The sequence below is a fragment of the Ursus maritimus genome, unplaced genomic scaffold, assembly GCF_017311325.1.
Source record: "Ursus maritimus isolate PB19 unplaced genomic scaffold, ASM1731132v1 scaffold_20, whole genome shotgun sequence".
Classification (NCBI taxonomy): Eukaryota; Metazoa; Chordata; class Mammalia; order Carnivora; family Ursidae; genus Ursus; species Ursus maritimus.
In genome coordinates, this window is record NW_024424453.1 from 55930631 (window position 1) to 55941992 (window position 11362).

The 11362-nt window shown below is 46.4% G+C and overlaps 1 long non-coding RNA gene across 1 annotated transcript; it reads right to left on the minus strand.

Moving 5' to 3' along the window:
• Positions 1 to 6294: 6294 nt before the first annotated feature.
• Positions 6295 to 8488, minus strand: LOC103681100. The gene is made up of 3 exons (XR_573238.2): positions 7481 to 8488; positions 6797 to 7112; positions 6295 to 6334 (listed from the first exon to the last, which is right to left on the minus strand). It is a non-coding gene; the product is annotated as an uncharacterized LOC103681100 (long non-coding RNA).
• Between the last annotated feature and the right edge of the window lie 2874 nt (positions 8489 to 11362).

The window sequence follows — 11362 nt, forward strand, 5'->3', positions numbered from 1 at the left end:
GTGGACCATTCCTTTCAAGTTATTATAGGTTGCCATGGAAACAGGGATGTCTTAATGTTAAGAATAATTTGCTCCTTAATGGAAACAATCTCTCTCTGAAGGAAAGTTAACTGGGAAATCATTTGAGTCATCCCCAGTTGCTGTCCCCACCCCACCCCCGCCCTACTTTCTTCTGTTTGCCTAGAGGTCTTAATTTTGATGATCTATGAGGTGTCAGCCAGAAGGTCTTGTGCTCTGCTGCGAAGCACTATAAAAAGGCAGATGTATGACTGTGTCATCCACAAATACCCTAGAAAGTTAAGTGTTAAACCAGTGTTAATAATAAATGTTTTCTTCCCAAGTAGGTTATGGCAGCATCATCAGAGCCCTTTGAGGTATAACAAACTAATAAGACCCCAGGGAGATCAGGAACGTCTACCCCTGCCGCTGTGTTTACAGCACGGTCGGGAAAGTTATTAAATGCCATTCTGTTTCTTCTGCCCGAAACTCTTGCATGCCCCTCCATATCTGAACTTGATCTCCAGAGATGGGAAGTCTTGGGATGAGAAAGCCCCAGAGGATGCAGAAATGACCCTTTAAAAGTCTTTTTGGGGAAACATGGCCACTAACCCATCACATTGCCTCAGTCCAGTACCCACCACCGCTTTGCTACAAGGTCCCCTTGATCTGAATGGGGAAGGTGTTCTGGGTCCTGCCTGGCCTCCCATCCTAGGGCCCTGTGTTGGCCATTTAGGAACCACTGGTCTTCACTCAGACTCCTGCAGAGGTTTGTCTGAAGAGAGCCCCCAGGTGGGGAGTCTATAAGTAGGGCCACATGCTTATGGGTATAAGAATTAGAAGCTCACTTTGTTGCCCTGTCTTTGCTCAAGAAAATTCCAAGCCGAAATTCTATATTCTGGGCCCAACAGATGTGAAGTCTTGACTGCTCGTTATCTTCCATTGCTTCTCTTCCAATAGGAAGAGTGTTTGTTACTGTTGCTGTTGTATTCTATTAGAAGATCCTTCCTGGTGCAGGAAGAAGAGTCAGCATCATGGGGAAAATGAGCCACGGTCAAGAAATCAAAATGTTCCAGTTTTAAGCTAGGTTCCCCAGAAGCAGATCCTGACAGATTATTCTAGTGAAAGTGACTCATTAGGAAGTATTCCCAGTATCCCCCGTGTTCTGTAGGGTGGGAAACAGGCCTGGGAAGGGACCAAGAACAAACAAGGCTATGATCTCAAGCCAAGTCCCTAGGAGGGTAGTGTTGGCACAGCATAGGTCACACTGAAGTGTCCCCATCAGGGATGAGGGACTTGATGAGTTGGTAGCCTATACCCCTCAGTCATTGATTAAGGGTTGCAGGAACGGGATATATGGGGCACAGCCAAAGCTGCTCCACTAGCCTGTGGCTTGTCCTCTGACATAGAGATGCAGGTGAGCCTGGGAGCAGAAGCACCAGGGGAGCCCATGTGCCCAGAAACAGCAAAATGATTGGAGGGAATAGCAAACTAGGACTGACAGCCACTGCTGTACATCCTATCTGCAAGGGAAGAAAGCAAGGAATGAAGGCCGAGCTTATTTCTGGGTCAGTTTGTTTGCTCATCACTCATTCATTCACTTGGCAAACACTTACTGAGCACCTGCTATATTCCAGTCATTGTGCTAAATGTTGGAGATGCAAAAGAAGAAGAAAACAGTACAAATCTTGAAGTTGAGAAGCTAACAGTGTCCTAAGGTGGGTGGGGGAACATGCTCTAAAATGCCTGTCACCCATCTCAGGTTTTGACCCAACTATTCCTGGCCTCCATCTAGGTCTGTTCTAAGAAGGGCCAACCCTTCTACCTGTAGAAGCCCTCTGTATAATTACATAATGCAGGGGTCATAGGGCTGTGCTGCTTCATGCTAATACCGCACCTAGAGATCTCTGGATGAAAAGCGCAACATGAGTGCAAGGTATTATTAGTAATAAAGGTAGTGTTTAGTAACACCAAAATAAATAGGCTGACAGGAGTTTTGCTTTGCATTCAGGGAAGTGTTCTGGGTCTCCTAGGCCCTTTATCTAAGAATCAAATGCTCCCAACATCTATAAAACATTCCTGCCCTGGTTTGTCTTAGGACCTGAGGATTTTTCTGGCATCCGCGCTTCGGTAAGTGCCCTGCTGATTCCAAGGACTGTGGCTGTGTGGGCGACATCTCAGCAGCAGCCCAGGCAGATGGGTTACCTAAGGTCACATCCACCTCTTGCCCTCGACCAACAGGCCAGGGCCAGGAAGGAAGGAAAAGGAATTGGAGCGGAGACTGATAGCAAAACATTTCTTATCTGTAGGGTAAAGTGGGTTAGGAAAAGTACAGTGTCCCTGCCCCTCCTCTCTTGGGACTGAGGACTTGAGGATCAAGGTTGGCTGGCCAGATAAAACAGAGGGCGCATAGCTATACCCACATATCAAATAAACAGTGAATACTTTTTTTTTTAGTATAAGTATGTCCCAAATAGCTCATGGGATATGCTTATAATAAAACCTGATCCGTTGCTTATCTGAAATTCAGATGAAACTGGGCATCTTATATTTTTATTTGCCAGAGTTATCTGGCAACCCTACCCCCAAGGTCTTCTCCAGGAAGACCTTACTCCTTTAATTCCCTGCCCATGTGAGAAACGGAAGCCCAGATAACCATGGGGGACTCCATTTTAGCCCCATGGGGGGTTCAGATCTCTCCAATCCAGCCATTTATCTGAAGTCAACTAAAATTACTTTTTAAGATCCTCAACTGTTGCTGGGATGAGGAATATACTCCCCAAACTCTTCTTTAACTCATTCTTACATTTCCTAATGCCAAGCAGAAAGCCCAGCTGCCTTGGGGAGATGGCTGGCAAAGGTGTTCACGGGCAGGAAAAAGGAGGCAGAGAAATAAACAAGGTAAGACTCTCTTAGCAGGGGCTCAAATTCCAGGGTTTCTTTTTTGAAAGTAACTCCTTAAATTGATTCGTCTGTGATCAGCTTACCCGATGCTTATGAAGACAGTGATGCTTTATGATTTATAACTGCCAGAATGCAGAGCTTATGTGAATTAAGGGCCTCGCGCAGATTTTTGAAGCCATAGGCAAGTACAGCCACCCCAAACCTCAAATCTGTCAGCCCCTTTCTCCTGGCATAGCATTTCCCCAGCAATTACTTCATTTGAGCCTCGAGATGGTCTTGGAGGCAGGCAACACAAATGTTTATCCCACCCTTTGGCTGGTGAGGCAGGTCAGGCCAACACGAGTTGAGGGCTTTGTCCAGAGTGACAGGGGCTGGAGGGGGCAGAAACCTCATTTACGGCCCTGGTCCTTCCCATCTGAACAAGCTGTTAGGAAATAGATCTGGAGCCAGATTCTGGACTTTAGAGTCAAGGTCTGGGATATAATGCTTAAGGATTCCAGACCTTGCCTCCCATAGTGTATCTGGTCGAGGCCACACATTTATCCCATAAATCCTTATTGAATATGTGTGGTGTGCCAGGCATGGTCCAGCTGCTGGGGACACAGCCGGGAGAGGCAGACAAGGTTCTGGCCTTCATGGGGCTTCCATCCTGGAGGTGGTGTCAGGTGGTGGCAAGTGCTTCTGAAGATCGGAACAGAAGGAAAGTGGGGGAGGTGAGGCTGCTTTATGGAGGGTGAAGAGGAAGCTCTTTCTGGAGAGGGGATGCCTGAACCATCAGTGTCGTGTGCCATCTGGGTCCTTGCCTTAGCAGATGGAGGGGCTGAAGAGCTCCAGGATGGGAACAAGCTTGGTGTCTGAGGGACAGCAGCGGGGCCAGAAGGTTGGAGTGGAGCTGACAAGCTTCGGAGCAGGGAGATGAGGTGTGAGCTCCAGCCAGGCCATGGTCAGGAGTTTGGATTTTATTTGAATTGTGTTGGGGAAAGCACATCCTAGTCCCTCTCACCTTCTCCTGTAAAGGTCAAGAAAGAAAGAGGATGTGGGCTCAGGTGCAGACCAGGTGGCATGGAGAGTACATGGAGACCCTCACAGAGGAGGGCCAGGAGTCCCTTGGCCTTTGGAAGGGGGCAGGTCCCTGGCTGCTGCCTCCTTTTCAAAGTTTGGCTCCTGGAGCTTGGGGTTTTCCCAGGATATAAAATTCTCTTCCCTGAAGCTTCAAGTGCTTCTCCTAAAAGCTAGTAGGTACCCTGATAAGGCTTCAGATCCCGCTGCAGTAATTTTTAGGCCCTGGTGGCCTTTTGACACAGGTTGGAATGTACCAGTGTGCCTCTGCAGGCTGCCAAGAAAAGACAGTCCAAGTTTGATGGGAAGGTGGACAGAGCCGGGCCCTGGCACAATGGCCAAACATCTCATACACCCAGCTCCTTGGACTTGGGAGAAGGTCAATCTGTCACCTTATCCAGGGGCCATGTTAGAACATTAAGACTAGTGGTTCTCAAACTGTGGTCCCCGAACCGGAAGCATCAGCATCAGCATCAAGTGGGACGTTGTTAGAAATGCTAAGTTAAAAACTCTGGAGGTAGAGCTCAGCTTTCCATGTTTTAACAAGTACTCCTGACGATTCTGATATTGAGTAGTTTGAGAACCACTGCTTTAAAAGAAAGCTGGGCAGATGGGTTTAAAAAATATCCTGCTTTAGCTAAAGCTTGGCTGTCGGTATAAAGTCAAACCAGAGCAAAAACAGAAACCTTCGGGGCATAGGGATATGTGATGCCAAAACCCCAACCAACCACTGAGCCTAACATCTGAGTTGTCACTTCTCCAATTCAACAGAACTCTGGGATGAAACATATTAATGAAGAATAAACTGTAGGTACTTCTCCCAAATAGGTTCCGAGCCCTTAGTTTACCCTTGGCGCACTCTGGAGGCTCTGTGGCTGTATATTCATTACTCATTCTCATGCTCAGCTGCTGAAGATACAAAGATGGTAAGACTCTCAAGTAGCTTCAATCAAGGAGAGGAGTGTGATTGTAAGTGAAACATTACAATGCAGGGCAGTAAATACTACAAGGGTGGGTTAGGGTGAAGGAGATATAGGGAAGGAAGGAGGAGCGGGTCTCAGCCCAACCAGGAGGAAGGAAACATGGGAGGTTGGCGAGGGTTAACCCAGTTTACCCAGTCTGGTGGCTGAGTCAAATCATGATGCATCAGATGGGAAAGCTCCAGCCCACATCCCTGCCTTCTCTCGGAGAGCAGAATTGACTGCAGAGCCTCAATGCACCCCATTGCCTCCAGCGTGTGCTTAGGCTGTGAGCCGGGAGACTGGAGGAGTAAGGGCACCACTGGCTGCCCCAGCCCCTGGTCGCTGACCAGGGGATCCTTTTCCTGATTGGGATTCTCACTGGCTGATTGGCCAGCTCCAAAGCTGAGCACCTGCTTCTCGGTACAGTCACCCCAACACACACTCTCAGACCTCCCTTCTACCACAGGATTCTGTCCATTTCAAAGTATTTCAATTGAATAACGAAAGACTCGGAATAAATCCCTGTTTATATAAGCAACAGTCCAACAACTCCAGGCCTTCACATGCAGCCCTAGTGATTCCGCTCATACCCACAGCATGGCCCACCTTGGATAATTCATTCATTTGAAAGTATTTATTCTGCCAGGCCCTGACCCAAATCCCCCTCATTACCGACTGATGGTTGATAATTATGCGAAAATTTTTAGCCTCAGTAGTAATAAAGAATGTAACAATGAACTACTATTTTTCACCTGTCAAATTAGCAATGCTTTGTTGTAAAGGAAACAGTGTGGGGCCTGTGAGATGGAAACCTATAGCACCATCATTAGTAACAGCGCCTGGTACATCCCTCTGGAAAGTAATTTGACAGTGTGCATCAGAACTAAATGATTCGACAGTTTATTCTAAGCAAGTTATTGGGGATTTAGACAAATATTTATATGAGCTACTATTTATTAAGCATATACCATGCGCCGCGCATCAAATGCATAAATTATCTCCTCTAACAGCCAAGATGTTCACCAAAACATTGTTTTTAATGACAAAAAAATCAGAAACAAGTGACATTTGCAATAAGAAGGAATGCTTAACAAATTAGAGTAAGTCCACAGAACATAGTACTATGCATTAAAAACTGTTTTTTAAAAGAATTTTGAATGCTGCAGGAAATGCTCTTATATATACAGTAAGATTTTAACTTATAAAATACATATAATAAACATATATGCATTAAAAATAATGTAGAGATGGGGGCTCCTGGGTGGCTCAGTCGGTTAAGCCTCTGCCTTCAGCTCAGGTCATTCATGATCCCAGAGTCCTGGGATCGAGCCCCACATCGAGCTCCCTGCTCAGTGGGGAGCCTGCTTCTCCCTCTCCCTCTGCCTGCTGCTCCCCCTGCTTGTTGTCTCTCTCTGTTAAATAAAAAAATAAAATCTTTAAAAATAAATAAAAATAACAAGAGAAATAATCCAAAATACTATGAGGTAGAACGGGAACTTTAATTTTTTATGCTTTCTGTATTTTCCCAGTTTTCTACAATTGGCATGTATTCCTTTTATAATGAAAAGGTTATAAAAATTAAAACACACACGTGATTTCCCCCTGGGTATAAGAAACTCCTTATCTCATTGTTCCTCCAGACAGTTGCCTCCTGGTCAGTCCTGGTGAGTCACCCACCTTGTCTGTTTTTTATTTTCTCTTTGCAAAATGGACATGATAATCCTGGCCTTTCCACCTCATGAGACAGTTCTATGTTGCCGTTACCTCCTGCTTGTACAACCCCAGGTGAATGCTAATTACTGTTATTACTAACACACTAATACTTTCTGGGAGAGGTGAGTCACAGTGACTGTGACATCACTATTGAGACTCACATGAGGAAGGAATGGTCTCCTGGGACAGGGTTTCCCATGATGCGTCTCTTCCCAGAAATCTTCCTCCTGTGTTAGGTGTCCAAGAGGCGCAGGAGGGAGACTTGTTTATCCATCAACTATTGCTGGTACCAAATGACTGCAAGCCTCGGCAGCAGACCACTGAGCCTCTAATCACACACTGCAGGTCAGCGGCGTTTCGGCTGATGTTGGCAGGCATCAGCAGGCTTGGGCTCCAGGCTGCCGTTTGGGTCCAGGTCTGTGCCACATGGCTCTCATCCTCCAGGGACCAGCAAGCTAGCTGGGGCATGTTCTTCTCCTGTCAATGGCAGAGGCACAAGAGGTCACACCCAATCATACCAGCACATTTCAAACCGCTGTATGCGTCGCTCTGCTAAGATCCCTGGCCAAGCCCAAAGTCTCAGGGCAGAGAAGTGTTCCCTTCTGAAAACTGTAGGGAGATCTGCAAAATCACACGGCTAAGGGTGTGGATACAGGCAAAGGTGGAGAATTGAGATCAGTGACTTAACATGGTACTAGGACGGTTGGGAAGCTGTTAGCCCCCTGCCCATCCAGACCGAAGGAGAGGAGGGATTGGAAGTAGGGGCTGTGCCTGTGCTACACCCCTTCTTCACTCATGAACAATATTTGTAGGGGGCTGGGCTTGGAGCTCGATGGGTCTCTCACCTGGGCCACAGTGCAGGCGAGCATGAAGGCAGGACTCTATGCCATCCATCTGTTTCCCTCATCTACTTTATTTCCAAACCTGCAGCCTGGAGCCATATTTTAAATGCTTTTTAATTGGCAGCATTCCTGCCTCTTGTGTTGCCATGGTTTTAAAAGGTTGTGTGTATTTTTATCATCTCAAGACCGCATCTCAAGCACTTCTCTGGTGTGTAAACATCTTTAGGACTGGAGTCCTCCCTGGGAAGATCAAATGGATGTGTCCCCAGGCCGGCCTGGAAGCATCCATCCGATGGTGGGGTCTATTGCCTGCGATGGGGGTCCACCTACAAGGATAGCACCAGAGGAAGCTTCTGCAGATGTGCGTGATCAGGGCTGAGGAGATGCCCCCACAGAGAGAGCAGAGATGGATAGTTGCAGAGGCAGAGCCTAGCGTTGGGAGCTGGGAAGCAGCCGGCCATGCACGGGACCTGGGCTTCAGGGTCCCAGTCTTAAAAGTGACTAACAAGGCCAGGCAGGAGGGCTGAAGGACCCAAATGCAATCTGTGACCCTGAAATATGGGGCCCAGCATAGGCCCCCTCACCAGCAGGGAGCCTGGGTTAAGATGACTCCTTTTAATTGGAACCACATGACTTAGCACAACCACAAAACAGGAGTCTCCTTTTCCTTCTGAAAAGAAGCAAAGATGTAAGAGAAAAATTTGACCTAGTATAGAATTCTGCCAAATAATGGTGGAAGCAACAAAGATGTCCCTGTTGGCTTTACACCTGCCTCGCAAGAGCTCCCTGTCACCATCAAAAGCAAGGGTTGAGCTTTAGTCTAATTGTGAGAAAAATCATCGGATACTTCCCCCAACACTTGACCGGCACTGCTCAGAACCATCAAGGCCATCGACAACAAGGAAGTCAGAGAAACTGCCACAGTCGGGAGGATCCTAAGGAGGCCTGGGGACAAAATGTAATGTGGTGTCCTGGATGGGATCCTGGGACAGAAAGAGACATTAGGTGAAAACCAAGGAAAACCATATAAACTATGGACTTTTGTTAACAATGCATCAATATTAGTTAATTAATGAGCCCCGCGTGGGGCTCCTCGCTCAACACAGGGTCTGCTTGGGATTCTCTCTCTCCCTCTGTCCCTCCTTCCACTTTCTAAACAAACAAATAAATAAAATCTTTAAAAAATATATTAGTTCATTAATTCCAACAAATGAACCAGCTAATGTAAGATGTTTATAAATACCGGAAATAGGGTATAGAATGTACTGGAACCTTCTGTATTATCTTAATTTTTCTGTAAACCTAAAACGGTTCTAAAAAATAAAGTCTATTTTAAAAAAATCAAGAGCCATATGCACACACTTGGAAGCCAGTTTGCCTTGGGTCCAATCCCGTCTGTCCTCACCTTGAATAAGCCACTTCACCCTTCTGTGTCTTGGTTTCTTCATTGTAAGATGGGAATAATTACAGTAGCTCCACTTGTCCTGGGGACTAAACTCTGGAAGAGTGCCTGGCACCAAGTAAGTGCTGCTAGGGCTGCTAATACATAAAACTAAAGGTGTGAGTCCACCTTACACATTCTATGGAACAAGAAGAGCACACACTAGCTGAGTTTTGTTTTTCTTTAAAAAAAAAATAAAACCACGGAAGGAAACAACAAGGGTTGGGGAGGTTGTGGAGAAAAAGGAACCCTTGTGCACTGTTGGTGGGAATGTAAATTGTTACAGCCACTGTGGAAAATAGTATGGAGATATAAAAATATAAATAGTAATACCATACAATCCAGTAATTCTACTCTTGGGTATTTACCCAGGGAAAACACTGACTCAAAAAGATACATGCACCCCTATGTTTACTACAGCGTTTTTACAATAGCCAAGACATAGAAGCAGCTCAGGTGTTCATCAGTAGACAGATGGGTAAGGAAAATGTCACACACACACACACACACACACACACAGGAATATTACACAGCCATAAAAAAGGATGCGCTTCTGCCATTTGAGACAATGTGGATGGACCTAGAGGGTGTTATGTTAAGTGAAATAAGTCAGGGAAAGACAAATACCATATGATTTCACTTTTAAGTGGAATCTAAAAGAAAAATGGATAAACAAAAAGCAAAATCAGAACTATAAATGCAGAGAACAAACTGATGGTTGAGTGGGGGGCAGTTGAGCAAAATGGGTGAAGGGGAGAGGGAGATATAAGCCTCAAGTTACAGAGTAAATCACAGTTATAAAAACCCAAGCATAAGGAATGCAGTCAGTGATATTGTAATGGGATGTAATGGGACAGATGGTAGCTATACTTGTGTGAACATAGCATCATGTATAAACTTGTCAAATCACTAAGTTGTACACCTGAAACTCATGCAACATTGTGTGTCAACTACACTCCTATTAAAAAAATAAAACAAAAAACAGGAGCATGCTTCAGGCTCACTCTGGGCTCCGCTATCATGTAAACCCTGCAACCTGCTCCCTCCCTGCAGCACGGCCTGAGTTCTGCTCCTTCTGCCCTTCGACTGTTTCCCATCCTTTGCCAGGTTCAGATGAGATGCCCCAGCCTGGAAACCTCCACCAGAGTTGTTATCAGCACAGGCAGATTCACTGCCTCCTTCTGTCCTCTCTCTTCCTTTAGCCCTGGGAACATCCTACTCAATCCAGGATCCAGCAATATTCCCAGATACCCCAAATCCCAGCACCCTCCCCCAGTGCCAGACCATCCAGCTGCCTCTCCTAACTGCACGGACACTCATCCAGCTCTAAGCACCTTGGGAAGGAAGGGCACGTCACCACCCAACAGGATGCTTGGGAAACGCGTGTGTTCCTTATTGCTCAGGAAGAGGTCTCCCTCAAGAACAATCCTGAACTTTGTCCAAACGGTTGAGAGCTTGACACAAGTCATCTTCCTGCAAGCATCTGAAAAAAGCCTGTGTCCAAGCAGAATCAGATGCACACATCTGCTGTTTCCTTCAGTCCAGAGCTCGGGTTCCTGGAGCTATTTCCTGCTTGCACTCAGGGCCACGCTCCCTCTCTGGGGCCACGAGGTAAAACGAAAGCCAAACACTGCTCCACCGTGGCCACCACTGCAAGTCTACAGCTACAGGATGAGGCCGCATCTCCCAGTACTATTCCCTCATGGGTTCCCCCACTCTCTACCGCAGAGGCCTATTTTTTGTCCAAACTCCCGAGACACTAGCAAAAGGGCTTATTCAGATGACACTCATTTTACAGGTGAAGAAACCGGGTCCTTCTGAAGACAAAGAGATTTCAAGCATGTTTCCTGTTTGGAGAAGGGGTTGCCATTCCCCATCAGGATACCTTCTATCTGGGCTTAGCTCATTTTCTTTTCTTTTCTTTGTTCTGCATCATGCCAGTGGTTGGCAATGACCTACATAGACCACATGCCTAATAATAACATGGGCTTTATTAGCACCTAACATTTGAGAGCCTCTGGGGATTTGGCAAAAGCAATATTTACTAAACCATCTGCTTGTTGCAAACAAACCCTCACACCTCTGGGGCAGCCTTAAAGAGAAGAGGATGCTGGCTGGGAGTACCTGACACAACAGCCACTTGACTTTTTTTTTTTTTTTCATTTTTTAATATGGAAATCCTGTCCATGGCTCACTTGCACGGGGTGCATATTTAACATATATAGCAACTAGTATGCTCAGGCATTGACCAATCAGAATAGATGTTGGCCAGGGTACCCAACCAAGGGCCCTACGCCCACCTCCACCCCCTGCTGGCCAGGCAGTGCTCCTGAAGCTGCAGGATTAGAGGAAGGTCCAGGGAGTTCCACAGAAGGAGTCTAGGTGGTCAGGGCAGTGGGACAATGGCTGTGCCACGTGACAGGGAAATAATTCAGTGTTTAACC